General features: G+C 44.4%; 4 non-coding genes across 4 annotated transcripts; 2 read left to right on the forward strand and 2 right to left on the reverse strand.

The window, feature by feature from the left end:
- Nucleotides 1-2,602: 2,602 nt before the first annotated feature.
- Nucleotides 2,603-2,684, forward strand: trnas-gcu (transfer RNA serine (anticodon GCU)). Its single transcript has one exon. It is a non-coding gene; the product is annotated as a tRNA-Ser (tRNA).
- Nucleotides 2,685-7,689: 5,005 nt separating this feature from the next.
- Nucleotides 7,690-7,778, reverse strand: trnap-agg (transfer RNA proline (anticodon AGG)). Its single transcript is given in 2 exon segments — nt 7,690-7,725; nt 7,743-7,778. It is a non-coding gene; the product is annotated as a tRNA-Pro (tRNA).
- A 4,058-nt stretch (nt 7,779-11,836) lies between these two features.
- trnas-uga (transfer RNA serine (anticodon UGA)) lies at nt 11,837-11,918 on the reverse strand. The gene has a single exon. It is a non-coding gene; the product is annotated as a tRNA-Ser (tRNA).
- Nucleotides 11,919-18,165: 6,247 nt separating this feature from the next.
- Nucleotides 18,166-18,239, forward strand: trnan-guu (transfer RNA asparagine (anticodon GUU)). Its single transcript has one exon. It is a non-coding gene; the product is annotated as a tRNA-Asn (tRNA).
- The last annotated feature ends 7,556 nt before the right edge of the window (nt 18,240-25,795 follow it).

Below are 25,795 nucleotides of genomic sequence, written 5' to 3' on the forward strand. Positions count from 1 at the left end.
CTGACAAGCCTCAGCTACACCAGGAGAGCAAACCCACGCTCTCTCTTATTCCTGGGATGTGCTACTTTTGAAAAAAAAAGGTGAGTATCTCTATACCTTTAAACTCTCTGTCTCTCTGCACAGCATTGACAGTGTATTGTAGGACGGTGTGAGTGTCTTTATACCTTTAAACTCTCTGTTTCACTGCACAGCATTGACAGTGTATTGTAGGACGGTATGAATGGGATGAGGGTCTGTGGGGCGAAGTGTAGCCGATTGGGGGCAGCGCCCATTTGCGGGATGAGTATTGCACGCTTGATTTTGTCTCTCCCTTCTATCTTTCTTTCTCTCTTTCTTCCTTTCACCTCCCTCTCTCCCATTCTTTCTTTCACTCTCATTTCATTCTTCTTATTTCGTGCTTTTTCTTTCTGCCCCAGCACCTTTGTCTGGATCCTGTTTTTGTTCTCCATGTGTCTCTGCTGGATGATCCACAATTCAGACCTGCCGCTTCTTCCAGCTTTTCCTTCCTTCTACGATCATGGTCTATTTCATTGAGACTTTCCTGCGGCCTTGCCTACTCTAACATTCACTTTCACATTCTTCCGGCTTTAAGTTTGCTCTCCATCGACCGCTGTTTCTCGGGGACACATGTCCCGTTCGCATCAATGTTCATTTGTGCCTTGAAACCAGTCGATACATTTCGATCTGCTCCAGAGACAAGCTCTAAGAAAGCAGGGCAGGCATTCGGTAGGACAGCGCATACTTTTCCGTGAAATTTCCATGGGGTATCTTGTGACACGGGGGATGTTAACTGAAGAACTGGGTTTTGTTTTCATGGTCGTTGGCGCTTTTCCCCGAACAGTTGATGTGCGGGAGAGACGGGCGGCGCTACATAGCTGCGAAAGACGGCTGAAATGTGCATTTTTGGCAAACTGGGCGGTGCAGGAAAGTCGGAAATGTTCCGCTTGATCTTAATAGGTCTGTGGAAATGTCCGATTGAAAAGGAATGAGGAGAAATGAAAAGAGCGGCAATGGTGAAAAGGTGTCGATTCCAGGAGATTGGCCGTGAGCGAAAGGTCCTTTGAAAGCTCGGCGCGGAGGAGATTTTGTTCGGAAACGGCAGACTTTAAGCGCGTGAGGAAAGTAAAGTGCGAGCTGCGTCCTTGGGTCAAATTGGGTGTTTTCAGGAAAACAGCCACTGTGAAATCACAAAAATGAAAACAGAAAATGCTGAAAACGCTGAGCAAGTCAGGCAGCACCTGTGGCGAAAGAACCAGAGGAAACGTTTCAGCTGTATGAGCTTTGTCATCCGATCTCAATGGCTTACCATGTGCGTGAGTAACTGCGCTGTCTCAGATGCTGGTTTCCATCTCTGAATTATGAGGGTTCGAATCTCACTGCTGCCAGAATTTGTGCACCTTTCCATTTTCGCCGCCTCACCAAAAACCCTTCTTTGATGGGAAGTGCTTTTCCGCATTGCTGATTTACACCTGTTTGCACAATTCAGCAAAGTCTGGATTGCCACCCAACTGTTTCTTAGACGGAGGTGTTGGGACTGTAAGTTGTGATCTCGGCGAATTATCAATCAATGTGCACAATGGCGCCCTGGTGAACCGAGTACCTCTTATAGTCAGTATAATAAAAAAGATATGCACCATAATTATGAATTTCTTCTTTGCATCACACTAGGATTTATTATCAGGGAATATACATGAGCAGGTCGATTTACGTCACGCTCCGCTCGCTTCGCATCGCCTCCCACAAATAGAATAGAATCATAGAAAGGTCACAGCACGAAAAGAGGCCATTCGGCACATCGAGTCCGTGCCGGCTCTCTGCAAGTGCAATCCAGACAAACCCACTCCCCCACCCTTTCCCTGTAGACCTGTATTCTCTTTCGTTTCAAATACTTATCCAGTTCTTTATTGAACACCATGATTGAATCTGGCTCCACCACCCCCTCGGGCGGTGTATTCCAGACCCTAAACACTCGCTGTGTCGAAAAGTTTTTCATCATGTCACCTTTGGTTCTTTTGCCAAACACCTTAAATCTATGTTCTCTGGTCCTTGAACCTTCCGCCAATTGGAACAGTTTCTCTCTATCTGCTCTGTCCAGATCCTTCATGATTTTGAATACCTCTATCAAATCTCCTCGTAACCGTCTCTGTTCCAAGCAGAACAACCCCAGCTTCTCCAATCTATTCATGAAATTAATACTCCTCATCCCTGGAATTATTACAGTAAATCTCTTCTGTGGGGATTCGTTATTAACATCGCCGAATCCCCCACCATCAACATACTAGTGGTCACCATTAACCAGAAACATAACTGGACCAGCGACATAAATATTGTGGCGACAAGAGCAGGTCAGAGGCTGGATATTCTGCGCCAAGTGACTCACCTTCTAACTCCCTAAAGCCGTTCACCCATTTACAAGGCGCAAGTTGAGTGAGTTGGAATACTCATGTGATGGTCATGGACCTGAAACGTTAACTCTGTTTCTATGTCGAAAGATTCTGCCTGACCTGCTGAGGATATACACATTTACAGTTTTTATTTCAGATTGGCAACATAGCCAGAATTTTAATTTTGAATAAAGGGGGTTTCGCATATTTCTGCATGCGATGAGGTGGCCGAGAGGTTAAGGCGATGGACTGCTAATCCATTGTGCTCTGCACGCGTGGGTTCGAATCCCATCTTCGTCGTTATTGCGTTTAAGTTTTGTTTCTCCCATTCAGTCCACCCAGAAGGTCTGGTGAAAGTCCCATCCTTCTCGAAACGGCAGACGGAGGGTTTTGCATTGTTTGCTGAAATCAGCAACAGTTCCTTCCAGGAAGGTGTTGAGATTGTGAGATTGTGAGATCGTGAAATATTAGAGTGCACATTGGTGTCATTGTAAAATGAGTAAATCTTATGGTCAACGTAAGAGAAACTTACGTCCCATAATTATGATTTATGTCCGGATCATTTCGTGTCTGTGTCTGTTTAAAAGGGGTGTGCTGTAAGTCCCGGATCATTCTGTGTGCGTTTTACGCGATTTTCTTGATACCTTTTTCCTTCTGAACTGAAATGACGATCCTCTCTCGAGAAAAATGTTCACCGCCTGCTTCGGGCAACAGGTCGGAAAAATAACAAAAACTGATGAGACCAAGTTCATTCTGCTGGGCTTCCATTCCAAGCTCCGCACTCTATCCCCCATTCAGACCCACCCCCGCCTGGACAGTATAATCTGCGATATTCATAAGGGAATGGAGAAGCAGAATATCACGGTTATAATTTTCTTCGTTGCTCAACACTGAATAGCTTCAATTGTAATGATTCAGAATGTAATCATAGGATCATAGAATCTTACATCACAGAAGGAGGCCATTCGGCCGTCGTGCCAGTGTCGGCTTTTTCGAAGACCTGTCCAAATTAGACCCACACCCCAGATTCTTCCCAATAATCATGCAAATTAGTCCTCTTCAATTATGTCCAATTGCCTTTTGAATGATCCCATGGAATCGGCTTCCACCATCCTTTCAGGAAGTGCGTTCCTGATCTTAACAACCCTCTGTGTGAAAAAAATTCTCCTCAATTCCCCTCCAGTTATTTTCCCAATTATTTTAAATCTATGATCTCTGGTTACCAACCCACATGCCAGAGGAAACAGTTTCTCCCTACTTGCTCTTTCAAAACCCCTCATTATTTTGAATACCTCTATTAGGTCTCCCGTTAACCATCTCTGCTGTAAGGAGAACAATTCCAGCTTCTCCAATCTCTCCAAATAACTGAAGTCCCTCATCCCTGGTATCATCCAGGTCAACCTGCGCTGAATCCTCTTCAATCCCTTTTCATCCTAAAGTGTGGTGCCCAGATCTGTACAATATACTCCAGATGAGACCTAAACACTGATTTGTAAGGATTAGTATGATTTCCATTTTTTGTATTCAATGCCCCTGTTTACAAAGCCAAGTATCCCATACGCTTTCTTAACCGCCTTATCAACTTGCCCTGTTTTCTGAATATGAACCCCCAGGTTCCTCTGCTCTTGGAACCCCCCATAAATTGTTCCATTTAGATTATACTGCCTCTCCATGTTCTTCTTCCAAAAGTGCATCACTTCACACTGATCGGCGTTAAATCTGTCACGTGACCGCCCATTTCACCAGTCTGTCCATGTCCTCCTGAAGTCTGCTATTATCATACTCACTATTTACTACGTTGCCAAGTTCTGTATCAACCGCAAACTTCGAAATTGTATTCCCTATTCCCACATCCAAGACATTTATATATAACAAGAAAAGCAATAGTCCTAATACCGACCCCTGGGGGATTCCACTGCATATTTCTCCCCAGTCAGAAAAACATCCGTTCACCACTACTCTCTGCCTCCTATCCCCCAGCTTATTACTTGCCCACGTTACCACCGGCCCTTTAATCCCACGTGCTTCTAGTTTTCGAATAAGTCTGAATTTCTAAAATGTGTCCTGAAAATAACTGTAACCCCGTAATTTTATTGTTAAACAATGAGAATACAGATATTAGGACCGGATGATAGATCGGGTTCATTCCCATTATCCGCAGGTGACGGGACCCGAGCAGGGGAAATCCCATCTCGGTTTATATTTTCCGAAAACGGAGACGGAAAATAGCAAAACTCAACCCGTCGAAATCCAACAATTGGACGAAGAACCGACAGCCTTTTCCCATCCCGGGTTTCCAGACCTGGCTGTTGAAGGAAGCCTGATAAGTCCATTAGGGATCAACAACGAAAGTGAAGAAACGCAGACAGAGATAGAGAGATACATGCAAAGAAAAATAGTATAAATCTCCAATTCTGTGGTTGAGCAGAATTTAGGTGGCAGCTTAAAGGAAATTCGTCGCATGCCGTGAAATCTTAGACGTGTACATAGGGCTGGATTCTTACATTATTTCTGAAAAAAGTAAACACTGCCTGGTAACTACAGCTCTTATTTATTTGACCATTTTACAGTGGCGGTGTGAAGTGATTTCGAATCTCAGTAAATTTCAAGACCATGCTTGACCCACTCGTTTGGTCACCCACAGGTAGCACGCGGTTGTAGACTGCGCAGGCTCATCACAGGAACTCTGCCAGACTGCATGTTCCAGACTTGTATCCAACGCCACACGTGCAGCCTGCAGCCGTGTGTGGATTGGTGGTTGAGTGTAGAACCCTCGCCTGCCGACGGGAAACCAGGGGTTTGGTTCCAGGCTAATGCAGCTTCCTTTACCTTTTGTATCTGTACCCATGAGATCGCCTGAATTGGGATAAATTCATGTGCCGGCTTCAATCTGTGCAACCTCTTGAAAGATCATCTTCATTTCGTCTACGTGTCTTTCGTGGACATACCCTCCTCATTCTGCCCTCTGGTGTTCAAACATGCTCGGCTGGAGATAAGTCAAACCTGCCTTCTGCACTTGCTTCAAAGATGTGAGAAGCCAATTGGTGGTTTTCGACGAAAAATGGGGACGCAAGGGGGCTCATACCGGGATTTGAGCCAGTGAAACTCCCTGAGCGAGAATCAGATCCAAAGTCCAACTGGTAACAGAGCCGTGCAGCCAATGTAAAATTTCGCTGCCACGCAGCCGATCCGCCATCCTTTCAGAACACCATGGCCATCCAATCTCGCTTTCTTGTACGATATACGATGTAGAGCAATATCAGGTTCTAAACTAATTATTTCAGATCAACAATATTAGTCTCTCTTTATCAATTTTGTTTTGAATGTCCGACTTGTATTATCAAGTTACACTTCACAGAATGAATTGCTCTGAAACGACATTGTCGTCTGTCTCGGCATCGTCACAGTTTACACTCCACCATAAGTACACTTTACTCAAATTGCTGCTTTCATTCACCATGAGAACGAAGAGCCACGAATGTGGAAACATTAGCTACGAATTTATCAGCTGGGTTGCACCTTTCCTTTTCCTACTTCCTCAGTCTTTTTTTTCTTTACCCTTCTCTGCTATTGTTGCAGGTTGGATCAGCCAACGCCGTTCAAGGAAGCCTGAGAAGTCCATTGTGGACAATACAGAGAGACAAGAGACGGAGACATGGAGAGATAGAGAGATGCATGCAAAGAAAATAAAGAGTATAAATGTCAGGTTTTTCAAACTAGCAGAATTTATGTTACAGATTGGGAGAGATTCCTTCTTGCGTCTTGAAATCTTGCAAGAGAAGATTGGACACAAGTTAAAAGCACCGGCCTCGCTGTAGAATCTCTCATTCTGGGAGAGAGATAAATGCGGTCAATTAACTCCAATTAATCTATTTCAGCACTGAAGGGATCTTTAAACAGTAGCTCTGCGAGCAGAATTCAAACCTGGGCAGGAAAACCTCAATTGAATTTTGAGTCCAACGCTTTAAACACTCGGCCACCGCAGCTGTAAACGGCATGTTCATTCAGATCGGATTCCAAATGGACACATGCTGCTGTTACAAACGCGCGCATTGATGGTGCTTGGGGTCGAATTCTTACTTGTTACGCTGGAGACCTTGGTTCGATTCCCGATACAATGCAGGATCATTCTATAACAATGAGGAGCTGAAGAGCAAAAGTATACTATTTCGCCCCTCAAGCCTTATGCGCAATTCAGTGAGATCCTGGTTGATATGTAACCTAACTGCATATTATCGCCTCAGCCCCATGTCCCTTAATGCCTTTGGTTAACAAACATCGATCAATTTCAGTTTTAAAATTAACAATTGAGCTCGCATCAACTGCCGTTTGTGGAAGAGAGTTCCAAACTTCTCCCTCCCTTTGCTTGCAGAGGTGTTTCCCAACTTCACTCCTGAAAGTCCTGACCCTAATATTTAGGCTGCTTCCCCGAGTCCGAGACACGCTAACGGGCGGAAATCTTTTTTTTCTATTTACCCCATCAGTTCCCCTTAATATTTTGAAATGTTCGATCAAATCAGCACTTAATCGACTGAATTCGAGGCGAACCCCAGTTTGTGTAATCTCTCCGCGTAATTTAAACTGTGGAGTCCAGGCAACATTCTAGTAAATCGACGCTGCACTCCCTTCATAACCAATATATCCTTCCTAAGGTGCGTTGCCCAGAACTGAAGGCAATAATCCAGGTGTGGTCCAACCAGAGCTTTGTATAACTGTATCATAATGCCTATCCCCTTGAATCTAGTCCTCTGGATATAAAGACCAACATTCCATTAACCTTTTTGATTATTTTTTGGACCTGTCCATGACATTTTAATGATGTCTGTTCATGGACCCCTAAGTCTTTTTGGACCTCCACTGTTTCGAGCTTTTCACCATTTAGAAAGTACTCTGATTTATCCTTTTAGGTCCAAAGTGGATGACCTCACACTTGACGAAATTCCTATCGATTTGCCACAATTTTGCACATTCATTTATTATATTAATGCCTCTCTGTAATTTTATGCTTTCATCTGCACTGCTCACAATGCTGCCCATCTTGGTGTCATCGGCAAACTTGGATATGTGGCTTTCTATCCCGTCATCTAATATCCGCCTGAATTGGGAAAAAAACAAATTTAGCTTCAACCTCCTCATCATCTTGAGACATTTTATTTGCTTCATGTGTATTGCGCCGACGAAACTTCGGCATTCAGTCCACTGGAGCTCAAACATCCTCTGGACATAATTCAGTTCTCCCAACAGCAAAACTGAAAAGAGGTGAGAAGCCAATTGGTGACTTTTCACTAAAAGGCAAAACACATGCGGGCTCGTCCGGGATTTGAACCCGGGACCTCTCGCATATTACTTAATGAAACGCCCTAAGCGAGAATCATACCCCTAGACCAACGAGCCGCTGTTATTGTAGCTGTGCAGCCAGTGTAAAAGTTGGTTGCGTCCCACAGCCGATCGACCATCCTTTCAGACCACTTCGATCCATTCAATCTCGTTTTCTATTCGGGTGGACAGCAATATCAAGTTGTGCACCAACTATTTCCATTCACCAATATTAGTCTCCCTTTACCAAATTGGTTTCGAGTGCACGACTTGAGTTATCAAGTAAGACGTTTCAGAATTAGTTGCTCTTAAAATACATTGCTTGTGAGGATACTCAGAGTCGTATCGATTCATGGCACGCTCTGTTCCATTTGCATTGCAACCTACACATAAAATTGAATCATAGAAAGCTTACAGCACGGAAAGAGGCCATTCGCGCCATCGAGTCCGTGCGAGATCTCTGCAAGAGCAATCCAGCTGGAACCACTCCCCCGCCTTTCCCCGAAGCCCTGCATTTTTTTTCCTTTCAAGTACTTATCCAGCTCCCCTTTGAAGGCCATGATTGAATCGGCCTCCATCACACCCTCGGGCAGTGCATTCGAGATCCGAACCTCTCGCTGTGTAAAAAAGTTTTTCCTCATGTCACCTTTGGTTATTTTGCCAATCACTTTAAATCTATGTCCTCTGGTTCTTGACCCTTCCACCAATGGGGACAGTTTCTCTCCATCTTCCATGCCGAGATCCTTCATGATTTTGAATACGTCCATCAAATCTCTACAAAACCGTTTCTGTTCCAAGGAGAACAACCTCAGATTCTCCGGTCTATCCACGTGAGTAAAGTCCCTTATCCCTGGAATTATGATAGTATTTTTTTTCTGCACCCCCTCGAAGGCCTTCACATCTTTCCTGAAGTGCGGTGTCCAGAACCCCACACAAAATTTCAGTTGTGTTCGAACCAGTGTGTTATAAAGTTTCATCCTGACTTCTATACTTTTGTACTTTTGTACTCGATACATCTATTTCTAAAGCCCAGGATCCCGTATGCTTTTTAACCGCTTTCACAACCTGCCCTGCCACATTCAACGATTTGTACACATAAACCCCTCTTTGTTCCTCTACCGCTTTTACATTTGTGCCCTGGAGTTTATTTTGCCTCTCCTCGTTTTTCCGACCGAAATGTATCACTTCGCATTTTTTTGCGTTAAATTTCATCTGCCCCGTCTCCGCCCATGCCACCAGCCTGTCTATATCCTTTGAAGTCTATCACTATCCTTATCACTGTTTACTACCCTTCCAAGTTTTGTTTCATCTGCAAATTTTGAAATTGTGCTCTGTGCACTCAAGTCCAAGTCATTCATATATATCAAGAAAAGCAGTGGTCCAAGCACTGATCCCTGGGGAACGCCACTGTACACCTCTCGCCAGTTCGAAAAACAACAGTTCATCAGTAATCTGTTTCCTGCTGTTCGTCAATTCTGCATTGATGTTGTTACTGCCCCCTTTATTCCATGGGCCGCAATCTTGATGAGAAGCCGACCATGCGGCACTTTAGCAAACACCTTTTGAAAGTCCATATACACCACATTAACTAAATTGCCCTCATCTATCCTCTCTGTTACCTCATCAAAAAACTCTTACAGGTCAGTTAACCACGATTTGCCTTTAACAAATCCGTGCTGGCTTTCACTAATCAATCCACCCTCGTCCTAGTGACTGTTAATTCTGTCCCGGGTTATCGTTTCTAAACGTTTCCCCACCACTGATGTTAAACTGACTGACCGATAGTTGCTGGGTTTAATCGTACACCCTTTTTTGGACAAGGGTGTAACCTTTGCAATTTTCCAGTCCTCTGGCACCACACAAATATCTAAGGATGTTGATAGATTATGGCCAGTACCTCCGCAATTTCCACCCTTACTTCCCTCAACAACCTAGCATGCATCCATCCGGACGTGGTGGCTTATCTACTTTAAGTACAGCCAGCCGTTCAAGTGCCTCTTCTTTATCAATTTTTAGACCATCCAGTATCTCAACGATAACTTCCTTTGCTGAGACTCTGTCTTCTTGTTAAAGACAGATACAAAGTACTCATTTGTGCCAAATGTCTTGTCATTCGTTAGCAGCAATTAAAATAGCACTTTACCCACCGGCTCAAAAGCTGAACTTGTCCCACACTGGAGTTGGAAAAGGCCTCTCGACCTTTCAGCGTATCAACATCTGTAAGCTGAATAATTTCACCCGTGACACAGTGAAACCAGGCAACATATTTCTCTTCCAAATTTTCCCAACACGAAACTTCCAACCGATGAATATCGGCTTAAAGAAAAGAAGAATTGTTTGTTTGGTTCTTTAGATTTAAAGATCTTGTACCGGCCCCTTTGCCATATGAGCTGCCTCTAAAACCCCCTCTCCCCCTATGAACAAGTAAACTGACACTTGCTATTGAAAGACGGTAGTCCAGAGGAACCCAAATGAGTAGTGAGTGAGACCAGACTGTTCCTATGTTCAGAGAATAAATTTCACACCCTTTATTTTGGAAGAGCAAAACGGTGGGGATTTTTGTCATAGCCCGATGCCTTTCGTCGGGCGCTCCTGTGATAAACAGCGACAATTGCCAGTTAATGTTAAATTTAACAACGACTCCACTGCGTTTTTAATCCCACTCTTAAGATGCAGTCTATAAAATGAAAAAAATTCATCACATTCAAAGCATAAAAATCTGATAAAAGTTTTGACTGTCTCTCGGTAACCACGTCAACATCGTCTTCAGTCTGAAATAGAAAGTTATCGATTGATTTATGGTGATTAAAACAGGGATTCAACTACGAACAGGATTTAATTAGCTTCATGTAATTAATTAAATAAGTTCATAACTCTTTTTAAAGTTAATTCCCTAACTGGGAATCGAACCTCGCGGCGGTGAGAGCACCGAATTCTCACCACCAGGCCATTGGGGAAGCTCCCAAGATTGCGCACGAGACAAAGTGGAACTGATGACATTATTTTTTCTTTCGCTCTTTCATGATTCATTCAGCTCTGTGTTTATTCTCAGGCCTCTTATCTCTCCTTCTTTTCAGCTTCTGACTGCGGATATTCCTGTGGCTAAATATCAATAATATAGAACATCTCACAGCCCCGGTATATTTGCTGTTTCTCTGTGCAGTTCTGTGCAAAATCAAGCTGCACGCAAATACCGACAGTGCCTCTCTCTCACTCCCCACAGAAGCAGCAGGAGATGCCACTTTAAACTGCCAGTTGCTTCAAACGATTCATGATGGACCTGCGTGGCCTTGCAGTTTTACCAGGAGCTGCATTCGATGCGTGAATTTTGGAAATGGAAACATGTCCATCAGCAGCTTGTGGGAGTATTTTACCTCACTTTCCATTTCATGTACATGCCTACTTGCACTTGGTGATGTCATTGCCTGAACATCACCTCTGTCGCGATATTATTTTGAACAGAAAATGCCATTTTGTGCGAGCAGTTTGTCTGGCAGGAAAATGACCTGATTGACAAAGGGCCAAGTAGGAAAGGCCGCGTTGCTCTGCTTGTTCGCAGCAAAGAATTTTCAGCGTTTCCTTGGGGTTTAGTGTTTAGGATTCGGCGCTTTCATCACCACGGCAAAGGTTCGATTGTGGGTCTCAACATCCGCATATTATACACTCTACCATAAGTGTACTGTACTCAAATTGCTGATTTTTGCATTGTGAGGGGAAGAAACATAAATGTGTGGACATTAATTACGAATTCATCAGCTGGGTTGCACCTTTTCTTTTCCAACCGTCTCAGTCTTTCCATCTTTACCCTTCTCTGCTGGTGTTGCAGGTTCCATCATTCTTCGCTGTTCACGATGCCTGAGAAGTCCATCAGGAGAAAACAGGCAAAGTCAAGAGACAGAGACAGGGAGAGATTAAAACATAGGAAAAAATTGTATAAATGTCAAGTTCTGCGAACGAGCAGAATTTAGAATGGAGCTTGGGAGAGATTCCTTCACGTGTCTTGCAATTTTGCAAGAGATCATTGGGCTCCGAGTTAAAAGCGTCGTTGGCGATGGAGCACCTCTCTGAGGGAGCGAACAAGGTCCGTTCGTTCAAGTTCATATTAATTTGAACACTGAACAAACTTTAAAAAGTAGCGCTGCGAACAGGATTCGAACCTGTGCAGGGAAACCCCATTGGATTTCAAGTCCAACGCCTTAACCACTCGGCCATCGCAGAGGCAAGCATCGATGATGCACAGCTATAAATCAGAATGCGTAGGGTTATCACACGAGATCTGTGACACTTTGTTCTCTCAGACAGGTTTCCAACTGGAAACTTGCAGCTTGTTAATGTGCTGACTTTGCTGTCTCGGTGACAGAATTCTCATTTGTCACGTGAGAAACCGGGGTTCGATTTCCGGTTCGTTTAGGATTATTTTCATTCTCCATTCATACGATCGCGTGAATTGTGCGACAATCGCCCTCAGCTTCAATCTGCGCACCATTTCGAGACATTTTCTATTCTCCACGTGTGTTGCGTCGAAGCTGGGTTGGAAAATCACATTGCAAGTCCTGCTTCTCAATGATTGGGTCATCGCAGCTGCAAGCGACAAATCCGACACGGCTGCAGAAGAGAATGAAGAAGGTTATGACAGGAGAACTCTGAGACTGTATGTTCTTTTTGACAGGTTTCGAACTGAACACATGCCGCCGGCTGCTGTGCGGACTTTGTTATTTCAGTGATAGAATTCTTGCTTTCTGCGCGCGAGGCGCGGGTTCGATCACCACCCAATGGAGGAGCATTTTTCATTCTCCATTCATGAGGTCGAGTGAATTGGGATACATTTACATTCAGCTTGAATTTGAACACCATCTTGTGATATTTTCCTTTCTCCATGTGTGTTATCGTCGACAGAACCTCTGCATTCTGTCCTCCATGCACTGGAATTAAGACAATCCTGCCGACCACACCGTTGACAAGACGTGAGAAGTCAATTAGTGATTTTGCAATAAAAATGGTAACACTGCAGGGTTCGTCCGGGATCTCTCACATAACAATCAGCAAACACCCAAAGCGAGAATCATACCCGAAGACCAACGAGCCACTGATAACAGAGGGGTGCAACCAATGCAGAATTCGGTGCCATCCACAGCCGACCGCTCCATCCAATCACGTTTTCTAATCCGATGTACAGCAATGTCAAGTTGTATTCTAACTATTTCATATGAACAATATTAGCCTCTCTTTGACACATTCGTTTTGAATGTGCGACTTGTATTATCAAGTGAGACTTTGCAGAATTAATTGCTCTAAAGCTACATTGTTGTCTGTCTCGGCATCCGCAGATTATCCACTCTCCCACAAGTATAACAGTGACCACACTTCAAAAATACTTCATTGGCTGTATAGCGCTTTGGGACGTCTTGAGGTCGTGAAAAGCGCTTTATAAATACAAGACTTTGTTTTTATACTGGGCTAAAAGTACTGATGATTTCACTATGAGGACGAAGAGACATCAATATGTGAACATTGGCTACGAATTCATCATCTGGGTTGGTCCTTTACTTTTCCAACCGTCTCAGTCTTTCGAACTTTACCGTTCTCTGCTGGTGTCGCAGGTTCGATGAGCTTTGGCCGTTCAAGGAAGCCTGAGAAGTCCATCAGGGGAAAACAGAGAGGGACAGAGACAGAGAGAGATAGAGAGATAAAAGTATAGAAAAAAAAGCCTGAATACCAAGTTAGCAGAATTAGAAATGAAGCTTTAGAGAGATGAAATCATACACTCATAGAATCGTTACTGCACAGAAGGAGGCCATTCGGCCCATTGTGCCTGCCCCGGCTCTCTTTAAGAGAAATCCAGTTAGTCTCATTCCCCCGTTCTTTCCCTGTAGACCCGCAAATAATTTTCCTTCAAATACTTATCCAATTCCTTTTAGAAAGTCACGATTAAATCTGCTTCCACCACCCTTTCAGGAGATGCATTCCAGACTATCACTACTCGCTGATTTAAAACGTTTTTCCTCATATCGCCTTTGGTTCTTTTGTCAACCACCGTAAATCTGCGTCCTCTGGTTCTCGATTCTTCCTCCAAGGGAGCAGTTTCTCTTCATTTACTCTATCTAAACCCGTCATGATTTTAAACACTTCTATCAAATCTCCTCTCAACCTTCCTGCCCGAAGGAGAACAACCCCAGCTTCTCCAGTCTATACACGTAACTGAAGTCCCTCATCCCTGGAACCATTCCAGTAAATCTTTTCTGCATTCTCTCTATGGCCTTCACATCCTTCCTAAAGTATGGTACCCAGAATTGGACACAATTCTCCAGTTGTGGATTATTGTGAAATTTCCTTCAAGCACCTTGAAATTTTGCAAGAGACCACTGGGCTTCCAATTAAAAGGCTCTGCCGCGGTAGAGGATCTCTGTGAGAGAAGGAAATGCGGTCCGTTATCTCCAGTTCATATTTTTTTTGAGCATTGAACAAAACTGTAAACAATAGCGCCGCGAGCAGGATTCCAATGTTTCACCAAAAGACCCCGTCGAGTTTTAGATGTAACGGCTTAACCATTCGGCCATCACAAGCAGCGAGTGCTAGTAATGCACGGCTGTAAATCAGAATGCGCAAGGTACTCAGAGGAGATTTGTGAAATTATATGTTGTTTCAAACAGGTTTCCAACTGGACACGGAGAGCCCGATGCCATGAAAACGTTGCTGTTTCACTGGTAGAATTTGCACTTACCACGCGAGGGAACAGGGTTCGTATTCCCGACCAATTGAGGAGCATTTTAATTCTGCACCTCTGAGATCGCCGGAATTGGGATAAATTCACCTTTAGTTTCAATCTGCACACCGCCGTGAGGCATTTTACTCTCTCCGTGTGTGTTGCGTCGATAAACCGGCTGCATTCAGGCCCCTTGTCCTCAAATATGCTCGAGGATTAAATCAATCCTGCTTTCTGCAACGCTGAAAAAATGTGAGAAATAAATAAGTGAATCTTCATTGGAAATAGTGAAACAGGAGGGTTCTGGGATTTAAACCCCCAACCTCTCACATATCAATCAGTGAAACGCCCAAAATGAAAACCATAATCCGAGAACAAGGAGCCGTCAGTAACACAACCGGACAACCAGTCGAAAATTTCCCTGCTACCCACAACCGATCGCCCATTCATTCAGACCGCTTCTGTCCATCGAATCATAGAATAGTTACAGCACAGAAGGAGGCTATTCGGCTCATCGAGCCCGTGCCTGCTTTTTGTAAGATCTATCCAATTAGTCCCATTCCCCGGCCCTATCCCGGTGCTCTGTATTTTTCCCCTTCAAATTCCTTTTTCAAGTCACGATTGAATCTGATTCCACCACCCTTTCAAGCAGCGCATTCCAGATCAGAACTACTCGCTGCTTAATTAAGTTTTTCCTCATATCGCCTTTGGTTCTTTTGCAATCACCTGAAATTAGTGACCTCTGGTTTCCGACCATTTCGCCAATTAAAACAGCTTCCCTTGATTTACTTTATCTAAACCCTTCATGATTTTGAACACTTCTATCAAATCTCATCTGAACCTTCTCTGTTCGAAGGGGAACAACCCCAGCACCCGGCAAATACGGTCAATTAGCTTCAATTAATTTATTTGATCATTAAACAGACCTTGAAAGACAGGCCTTGTTTTGTGGAAGTGTGAGCTGGTGGTTTAAATCGCTGGTTTCAATGTTTGGGGCGTTTCTCGATTCGAATTTTACCACTGACAGAATTTCTGCAAATGTCAATTTTGACCTGTTCACGGAAAACCCGATTTTAGAGCTTTGGAGCAGAAGATGTGAAAGAAGCTGAAAGTGAAAGTGCAGATATTAGTTTCATCACGGGGACAGGACACGTTTCCATTGGTAAGGACATCTCACCTTAAGATTCTTTCCAGCAGAGTGGGACAGGTGATCAGAGTGACCGGGCTCCAGCGGCGCAATCGGTCCTGATATGAGTTACAGGCTCGGGAAATGCCGGGGTTGTTAATTCGAGTCTCAACTCGATCAAGCAATCCTTTTGTTTGTGAACATTTCGACCGGAGTTGAAGGTAGAATTGATGTTTTCCAAAATACATCTACTTATCTGAATTGCCATGTGATTCCTCTGGTCTACGCTGTTGCAATAACAGATGTGATGTTTAGTATTACTTGTTTACAGGAGGGAGGCTGCGGTTTTCGAGACCCAAACTATGATTTTGATCCATCTTCAAATCGTGGGATTGAACTGGAGCTTTAAACCAGCGCCAGAGGCCGCTCAGCCAGGATACTTTCCATCCTACACTTCAGGAGCTAGTTTTACAGGAACAGAATTACTGCAAACAAGAATTCTACCCCTGAAGCACCAATGCTCACACGGCAGCAGGATGTATGTGTCCAGTTAGAAAACTGTCTGAAGGAACATGCAGACTGACAGAGCCGGAAGTCCAGCAGATTGACTTTCGGTCTGAGCAGATGTTGAGTCTCCTTCTTGAGAGTGTTTCGCCAATCCAGCTCAGAATGGTTTAAGAATCATGAATTCGGGTGTGACTGGAGCCACTTGTGTAAGACGAAGTGTGGGGGGCAGTTTCACATCCTTGACGGACATCAATGATCCTGCTGCGGATTTGCTGCAAAATTTCACTTCCCAGCTCCCGAACTAAAATCCAACGCCTTTCCAATTAGAATCCACAGCCTTTGAATGGCTTATCAAACAAAACAAGTGGAAATCCAACACACTAGCCATTGCACTACAGGGTCAGTTGCTAAAAAAAACCCGAATAAAAAGAAAGACATGTTTCTCCGGTCCTGAGGCAAAGTGACAATGGATATTATTCAAAAAACTGTCTCCTCGATTCTGTCTTTATATATTTTTTTGTAAGCTTCGATTTTAAAAGTTATAAAAAGCCGAAATAAATAAATTAAATTATAAGAATCGAATCCGTGATTAAAGCGTTACAACATCCTCTAAGCAACTGAGTTAACCGGCCGTACTGACGGTCCATTGGACATTTTAATTGAATTCTGTACTGTACGCCAGTTGGTAGCGCTTTCTGTACTTGGACCCCTAAATCTCTCTGCTCCTCCACAGTTCCCACTTTCTCACCATATAGAAAACATTCTGATTTATCTTTCTTAGATTTAACGTGGATGACCTCGCTCTCCCCACATTGAACTCTATTTGCCGCAGTTTTGCCCACTCACTGAATCTATCAATTCCCACTTTTCAACTTCCTGCTTCTGTCTTCATGAATTATTGCGTCACCAGAAGGCTGCGTGTTCAAATCACGGGGTAACCGTTACTTTTCGAGCTGATCGGATTCTGGATCGTTCCGGAATGAATATTTTATCTGCTTTTTCTCAATAAACAGAACCTTGCTCTAAATTCTGCTTCCCTGGTTCTCAAATTTTAGGAAGGTGTCTCATTCTGCCCTCGACATTTGATTTTGACCTGCGGTTGAAACTTTTGCAAAGAGTGAAATGAAGTCCCCAAATCGCTCCACGTGAATCACAAACGCTTTGGGAAGAAGTTCAGTTCAAACAATCAGGAATTTAAAGGCACCTCAATGACCTGCACATTCTTGGAATGATGTTCAGATGCCGGTGATGGACTGGGGTTGACAATTGTAAACAATTTTACAACACCAAGTTAAGTCCAGCAATTTTATTTTAAATTCACAAGCTTTCGGAGGCTTCCTCCTTCCTCAGGTGAACGAAAATTTCTTGGAATGAGTTTTGTTCGCCATTGCATTCGAATGTGAAATCGCTCCCGGCTTTCATCTCAATGAAGTGAAGAGTGTGACCGCGTTACATCTGTCAGAGTGGAAGTGACGAGTTTGGGGTCGGTGTGGGCCGTTTGCAACTTTTGAAATCTCACCAAGCAGCAGAGAAATGAAACTTAGAATCAAATTGTCCCTGTCAGTGAAGAATTGAAGTGAATATCGCTCCAAGCAGATCTGGACAACTCGCAGCGCAGCCGCACAGAAGTTTCAAATCCACCTTCTCGCCACTCCGCAATCGCATGAACTGAACTTTACTCTGACCCAGTGTCACCGCGCTGAAATCGAGAATCTCTCGGCCACACTTTTTCCTAACATCATCGTACCTGGTTTAAGAGTGAAAACTGCCGTCCGCTTCGCTGTAAGTGTAGGAGACAACTTTGTAAACACCGAGTCGTGTCACAGACCTGCTCGTTGGACCTGATCATTTCATCTTATCTCATTTTCAGCAAACCTGAATATTACTGGAATAGAGAATGGCGAATCACAGCTCGATAAATCAATCCTCTCGACCACGAGGGGACGGAGTCCTCCAACATACAGGTGTTTAATGGCAAGGTGAGTTTAATGTTCAGGAATAATAGAGCACAAATTTTCACTCGTGCAAATTTCACACACTTTATATCTGAAAAGTAAACTGATACTCGAGAGAGGTTATATTGATCGCTGCAACCTGAATTTTTAGTGGTTCAATAAAACACGTGTGCTGTTTCTGTGGCGCAATTGGTTAGCGCGTTCGGCTGTTAACCGAAAGGTTGGTGGTTCGAGCCCACCTAGGGACGGTGGGGTAACTTTTATCTTCATGGTATCGCATTTCCTGGTTTCTGATGTATGTTTTGGCCACAAAACAAATGTCCGGTTTCGATGGGCAGTTGAGCACGGCCGATCTTCCACCATTTCACTTGTGATTGGCTTTGCCGAAATCTAAATTCTTCTTGACAGATAAGATCTGACATGGATATTTCTGCAGTGAGCGACACCAGACTGTTTTAACAATGAATGTCACTCCCTTTTATTTTGGAAACGCGAAATTCTGATCACATTTCGAACGGTTTCAGTTGATTTGTGAGAGATCATGAAAGCATCCTGCAGCGCTGCCTTGGATAATAACAACAGTTCTCAAGGTGAGGTGAGAGTGCCTGCCCTTGACATCAAGGCAGCATTTGACCGAGTGTGGCACCAAGGAGCCCCAGTAAAATTGAAGTCATTGGGAATCAGGGGGAAAACTCTCCAGTGGCTGGAGTCATACCTAGCACAAAGGAAGATGGTAGTGGTTGTTGGAGGCCAAGCATCTCAGCCCCAGGGCATTGCTGCAGGAGTTCCTCAGGGCAGTGTCCTAGGCCCAACCATCTTCAGCTGCTTCATCAATGACCTTCCCTCCATCATAAGGTCAGAAATGGGGATGTTCGCTGATGACTGCACAGTGTTCAGTTCCATTCGCAACCCCTCAGATAATAAAGCAGTCCGAGCCCGCATGCAGCAAGACCTGGACAACATCCAGGCTTGGGCTGATAAGTGGCAAGTAACATTCGCGCCAGATAAGTGCCAGGCAATGACCATCTCCAACAAGAGAGAGTCTAACCACCTCCCCTTGACATTCAACGGCATTACCATCGCCGAATCCCCCACCATCAACATCCTGGGGGTCACCATTGACCAGAAACTTAACTGGACCAGCCATATAAATACTGTGGCTACGAGAGCAAGTCAGACGCTGGGTATTCTGCGGCGAGTGACTCACCTCCTGACTCCCCAAAGCCTTTCCACCATCTACAAGGCACAAGTCAGGAGTGTGATGGAATACTCTCCACTTGCCTGGATGAGTGCAGCTCCAACAACACTCAAGAAGCTCGACACCATCCAAGATAAAGCAGCCCGCTTGATTGGCACCCCATCCACCACCCGAAACATTCACTCCCTTCACCACCGGCGCACTGTGGCTGCAGTGTGCACCATCCACAGGATGCACTGCAGCAACTCGCCAAGGCTTCTTCGACAGCACCTCCCAAACCCGCGACCTCTACCACCTAGAAGGACAAGGGCAGCAGGCGCATGGGAACAACACCACCTGCAGGTTCCCCTCCAAGTCACACACCATCCCGACTTGGAAATATATCGCCGTTCCTTCATTGTCGCTGGGTCAAAATCCTGGAACTCCCTTCCTAACAGCACTGTGGGAGAACCGTCACCACACGGACTGCAGCGGTTCAAGAAGGCGGCTCACCACCACCTTCTCGAGGGCAATTAGGGATGGGCAATAAATGCCGGCCTTGCCAGCGACGCCCACATCCCGTGAACGAATAAAAAAAAATAAAACCGCATTACAGTCGCGGCAACAAATCCTCACATCCGAGGATCTGCACCCTTAAATCCGAGCATCTGCACCCTCACACCGGAGTATCTGCACCCTCACACCGGAGGATCTGCACCCTCACACCGGAGTATCTGCACCCTCACACCGGAGTATCTGCATCCTCACACTGGAGTATCTGCACCGTTACACCGGAGTATCTGCGCCCTTACAACCATTAACTCATCAACTGTCCCCAATCATCTTTATCAGCGTCAGGAGCCCTAAACAAAACCCAACAGTGAAGCCATTGGCTTTCTAATTCTTCACGAATGTACGGACACATTTTTATTTCCGGTACTTTAAGGGAGATTTGGGGAAAGTGGCCGCTGATACTCAGAAGCTACTGCTTGTTGCGTTTTTTTTCAGCGGGCTCGTTGGTCTAGGGGTATGATTCTCGCTTCGAGTTTGTTGCTTGAAATATGTGAAAGATCCCGGGTTTAAATCCCGGACGAGCCCTCATTTTTTCCCCCCGACTTTTGATCTTGAGCTGCTGTTCAAACTGGCAGGGTGTTTGGAGGTATCTCAATGATCTCACGTCCACTGAATGCATTCTGCTTGCAATTGCAATTGACCTTGAAACCGCTCTCGGATTTCATCTCACTGAAGCAGAATGTGGCCACTTTACATCTGTCAGCGTGGAGGTGACGAGGTTGTGTTTGATAACCGCGGACACACCTGTCCGGACATTGTTATTCAGAATGTACAAAATGCTGTCTCAAATACTCTGTTGTCATCCAGGGAGCTCTAGTTTTCCATGCCCTATCTTTCCCCTAGTAAGAATGTATCCAGTCTGGACCCGAAATATCTCCTCACTCAAAGCCTCCCACTGCTCATTTACTGTTTTACCTGCCAATCTTTGATTCCAATCCATCTGGACCCGATCCCTTTTCAACTCGCTGAAATTCGCTCTTCCCAGTTGAGTATTTTCATATCTGATTTTTCCTTGCATTTTCCATAACTACACTAAACCTGCTGCAAATGCTCCCCCACTGAATCATGCTCCACTTGCCCCACTTCTTTCCCCTAAATAAATCCAACACTGCTTCCTTGCTCGTTGGGCTGAAAACATACGGATTAAGAAAGATCTCTTGTCCACATTTCAGGAATTGCTCGTCCTCTTTGACTTTTGCACTTCTATTTCCCAGTCTATATTAGGATAAATGAAGTTCCCTTTTATCACTACTCTAAAATTATTGCATCTTTCTGCGATTTGCCTGCCAATTTGCTCCTCTATCTCCTTCCCACTATTTGGTCGCCTATAGAATGCATCCAGCAGCGTAATAGCTCCTCAATTGTTCCTTAATTCTAAACAAATAGATTCTGCCTTTGAACCCTTAAGCATGGCGACCCTTTCTACCGCTGTAACAGTATTTTTGATCAATCGTGCCTGCTCCCCTCTGACCCCCCTACCCCCCACTACATTTTTTCCCTGCCTTTCCTGAATACGTTGTAGACAGGAATATTTAAGTGGCCATTCCGCCGCTTGTTTGAGCCAGGTCTCCATTATTGACACGATAACATAATCCCATGTTACCATTTGTGTCTGCAGCTCACCAATATTATTTATCAAGTGTGTTAAACACAACATCAGGGCATAAGGGTACGACACGTTCCAACCGGTGGAGTAGCGATATTGAGGAGGGATACTATTACTGCATTGGAAAGAAGAGATATCAGTAAAGGTGAGCACGCAGTAGCAACGCTTTGCGTAGAATTGAGTAACAGAACAGAATGCAATACTTTAGTGGGAGTTGTTTATAGACTTCCGGATAGCAGTGAAAAAGTAACAGGATACACAGAAGCGGACAGGGTGTTAGGGGTCTGGAACTCACTGTCTGAAAGGGTGGTCGAGGCAGAAAACCTCAACTCATTTGAAAAGTACTTGGATGTGCAACTGAAGTGCCATAACCTACAGGGCTATGGACCAAGTGTTGGAAAGTAGGATTAAGTTGGATAGCTCTTTTTCGGCAGGCACAGTCACGATAGGCCGAATGGCTTCCTTCTGTTCTGTAACTTTCGATGATTCTATGATTCCGTGTGTGGGAAGGGATTCACTCAGTCATCACACGTGCTGAGACACCAGGGAGTTCGAAAGTGACTGCAGGGGTTGGATTCTGCTGTTGATCCCATCCAGAACTGAACCATGTTCATTCTGACATTTGGGGTTTGTTTCTTCTGATGTTAATAACCCTATAACTGGGCTGGAGATTAATATTCTGGATATCTGTTAAATAAATCAGCTTTGTTTTACACACGTTGTTGGAGATTTTGGTCTTTCCCACCTGAGTGTTTAGCATCGCCTGGCTGGAGCTCAGAAAGGACAATCTGGGGGGAGGATCGTCCGGTGGGAACAGAACTTCAGCCTGGACACAGTCCTTCAGGGCCACACTGAGAGGGGCAAACGGCACTTCGCTCTTTCTGGTCTCTCTTCACTGACAGCAAAGTGGCCGTGCGGCATCCAGTCTAAAAATGACTGTGGCAATTATTGTATGAAGATTTAACCTGTTTGTGTGACAGTCCTCGGTCGACCATTTAAGGCAGGCGTTAAATCATTTAAAATATACCCGCTAAAAATAAATGGGTTATGAATTGTGATTTCTGTGAAGCCAAAGTTCCTTCCTTTATATGATTGATGTGCCTGCTCTCCGACTACAGGGTAAATGGTGGAATATCAGTCCTGCTCAGCCGGCAATGATCACGTTACATTTTCTTGCAGACAAAACACACATTGAAACCCTGGAGCTTTGAGGCGATGAATCCTTAGGGAAAATAAAATTAGGGCTCAAACCATCAAACTTTCGCGTTAACCGATAGCATTACGAGACAGGTGAAGAATTTACCTACTAAACCAATAATTCACTCAGCTAAACTTTGAGGTTGCAGTGACCAATATAACAGTTGTCAACTGTCAGTCCAAAATGAATGGTTGAAGCTTGCAGGAGTGAAAATCCAACGAGCCGGTCTTCACTCTGAAATCAGCAACTATGAAGTTAAGAGAAACGTGCCGGAGAAATACTCGATTTCAGCGCGGTGACACTGGGCCAGAGTAAAGTTCAGTTAATATAATCGCCCAGTGGCGAGAGTCTGGATTTGGAACTCCTGAGCGACTGCACTGCGCATTTTCAAAGTCTGCTTGGAGCACCAATCCCTTCACTTCATCACTTGCAGGGACAATTCGATTCTCGGTTTCTTTTCCCTGACGCTTGGTGAAATTTTAAAATTGGAAGCGACCAATATCAAAGCGAACCTCGTCACCGACATGCTCACAGATACAAAGCGGCCATACTCTGCTTCAGTGAGATCAAAGCCCAGAGCGGTTTCAAGGTCGAATGCAATTGTGAGCAAAGCTCGTTCAATGAACGTGCAGGTCATTGAGGTGCCTTTAAATTCCTGATTGTTTGAACTGAACTTCTTCAGCAGGAGCTTGAGATTCAGGTGGAGTGATTTGGGGACTTCATTCCCCTCTTTGCAAAAGTCAAGATCACAAGTCTAGGGTTAAATTCAGGCATCTCCGGGATGTGACTCTCGAATCGAGAATTGTTCTCCGACCTCAACCAGCCCAGAGACAAGAAGGTATCCTTCCATTGACGTGTTCCGGTCACATTCCATGAGAGGTCTATTTGTAGAATGAAAGGGCATTTTTGAAGAGGCATGCTGATCAGTTTTGTGTTTGCTCCTGAACAAGGACAAACACCGCACTGTGTGTTTTCGCATACCAGATTCACGAAACAGTATAACTTACATAAAGGCTGGGAGTTGAACCCAGGACCTCCTGTTTACTGAACAGGCGCTTTAACCAACTAAGCCACGGAGCCAATTCCTGGCATTGCTTTTCACCTCTTCTCTTTAATATCTATCAGCCACACGCCACATTCTGTTGGGGGTTCAGACTGTTCCATCTTTGTCAATTTCGCTTGCCCGTTTCCCTGTGAATCCCGATAATGCCGGCGTTTCAGGCTGTGTTTATCTTTGTGTGTCCATCAGTGCGTTGATCAGAGAGAGCCAGCATGGATTTGTAAAGGCGAAGTCAAGTCCAACGAAACTAGTTGAACTTTTTGAAGATATAATAACGTGGTAGATAATGGAGTGTCTATGGGTGTTATATGTATATTGACTTCCAGAGGCATTCGATGAGGTGCCACATAAGAGACTGTAAACACAAATGGGAGCACATGGAAATTAAAGCAACCCATTGACATGGGTAGGGAGTTGGTTAGGAGGTAGGAGACAGAGAGTAGTGATAAAGGATCTGTGCTCAAATTGACAGGATGTGATTAGTGGTGTCCCCCAGGGATCTGTACCGGGGCATCAGCTTTTTACTATATGCATAAATGACGTCGATGAATGAATGAGAGCCGTATATCCAAGTTTGTCGACGACACCAAGTTAGGTGGCACAGTGAGTAGTGCAGGTCGGAGCATAAAGTTATAATTCAAACTGATAGATTAAGTGAGTTGGTAAAACTGTGGCAGATGGAACTTACATAGAATTACATAGAATGTACATCTCAGAAACAGGCAATTCGGCCCAACTGGACTATGCCGGTGTTTATGCTGCAGACGAACTTTCTCGAACCCCTCTTCATCTAACCTTATGAGCAAGCCCTTATATTCCTTTCTCCTCCATGTGTTTATCTAGCTTCCCCGTAAACGCATCCATGCTTTTCGTCTTAACTACTTCTTGAGGTAGCGAGTTGCACATTCTAACGAGTCTCTGGGTATATATGGTTCTCTTGAATGCCATATTGGATTACTTAGTGACAATCTTTTATTTATGGGCCCAAGTTTTGGAATACTCACCACCAAAAGTTCAAACACCTTATCCACATCTGATCTATCAAACCCTTGCATAATCTTGAAGTCCAGTATGAGTTCAGCCCTCAGCCTTCTCTCTCCTATGGAAAAGAGCCCCAGTCTGTTCAACCTTACAATATGGGGAAGTATGAACTTTGGACCGAAGCAAGATAGGTTGGAATATTTTCTAACTGGTGAGAAGCTAGGAACTGTGGAGGAGGAAAGATGTTTAAGGGCCCAAGTGCAGAAATCACTAAAAGTCAGTGGACATTTACAAAAAATAACCCAAAAGGCTAATGGAATGTTGGCCTTTATCTCAATGGAGCTGGAATTCAAAGGGGTGGAAGTTATGTTCCAGTTATATCAACTCTGCTGAGACCACATTTCGAGTCCTGCATTCAGTTCTGAGCACCACACCTCAGGAAGGATATATTGGCCTTGGAGGGGGTGCAGCGCAGATTCACCAGAATGATACCGGGCTAAAATAGTTCAGTTATGTCGGACAGGTTGCACAGACAAGGTTTGTATTTCCTTGTGTATGGAAGATTAAGTGATGATGTAATCGAGTTGTTGAAGGTGATTAAATGAATGTAACGAATCTTACAACACCAGGTTATAGTCCAACAAATTTATTTTAAAATCACAAGCTTTCGGAGATTATCCCCTTTGTTGGACTATAACCTGGTGTTGTAAGATTCCTTATATTTGTCCACCCCAGTCCATCACCGGCATCTCCACATCGTGATTAAATGAGCCAGTGGTGTGTGTGTGAGCTGTGAAACAGATTGAAATCCCAATACTCTCCACCACTGGGGACTGAGTCTTCCAACATACAGGGATTTTCACTCGTGCACGTTTCATCCACATTTTCTGCTCTTCATTTCTCCGACCTGCTTGTTGCGCCTTTCCCTTCAATTCAGGACTTACAGGAAAAACTCGATTCTGCGGTCAATCTTCGGGTCAGATGGTGAGATTTCAAATAATTGAAATCGACCCTTATCAACCCCAATATCGGCACCTACACGTTTGACAAATTCAAAGCGGCTTCAATCGCGGTTTTGCTGCACAACTCGTTCAAAGATACTGTCGGTAATTGGAGGGTCTTTCAAGTCATGACACGAACATAACAGTTCGCACTGCCGTTTTCCGCAAGACGCTTCAGATTCATGTGGAATGATTTCGGTCTGGCGGT

The sequence above is a fragment of the Heptranchias perlo genome, unplaced genomic scaffold (genome assembly GCF_035084215.1).
Source record: "Heptranchias perlo isolate sHepPer1 unplaced genomic scaffold, sHepPer1.hap1 HAP1_SCAFFOLD_73, whole genome shotgun sequence".
NCBI classification, from domain to species: domain Eukaryota; kingdom Metazoa; phylum Chordata; class Chondrichthyes; order Hexanchiformes; family Hexanchidae; genus Heptranchias; species Heptranchias perlo.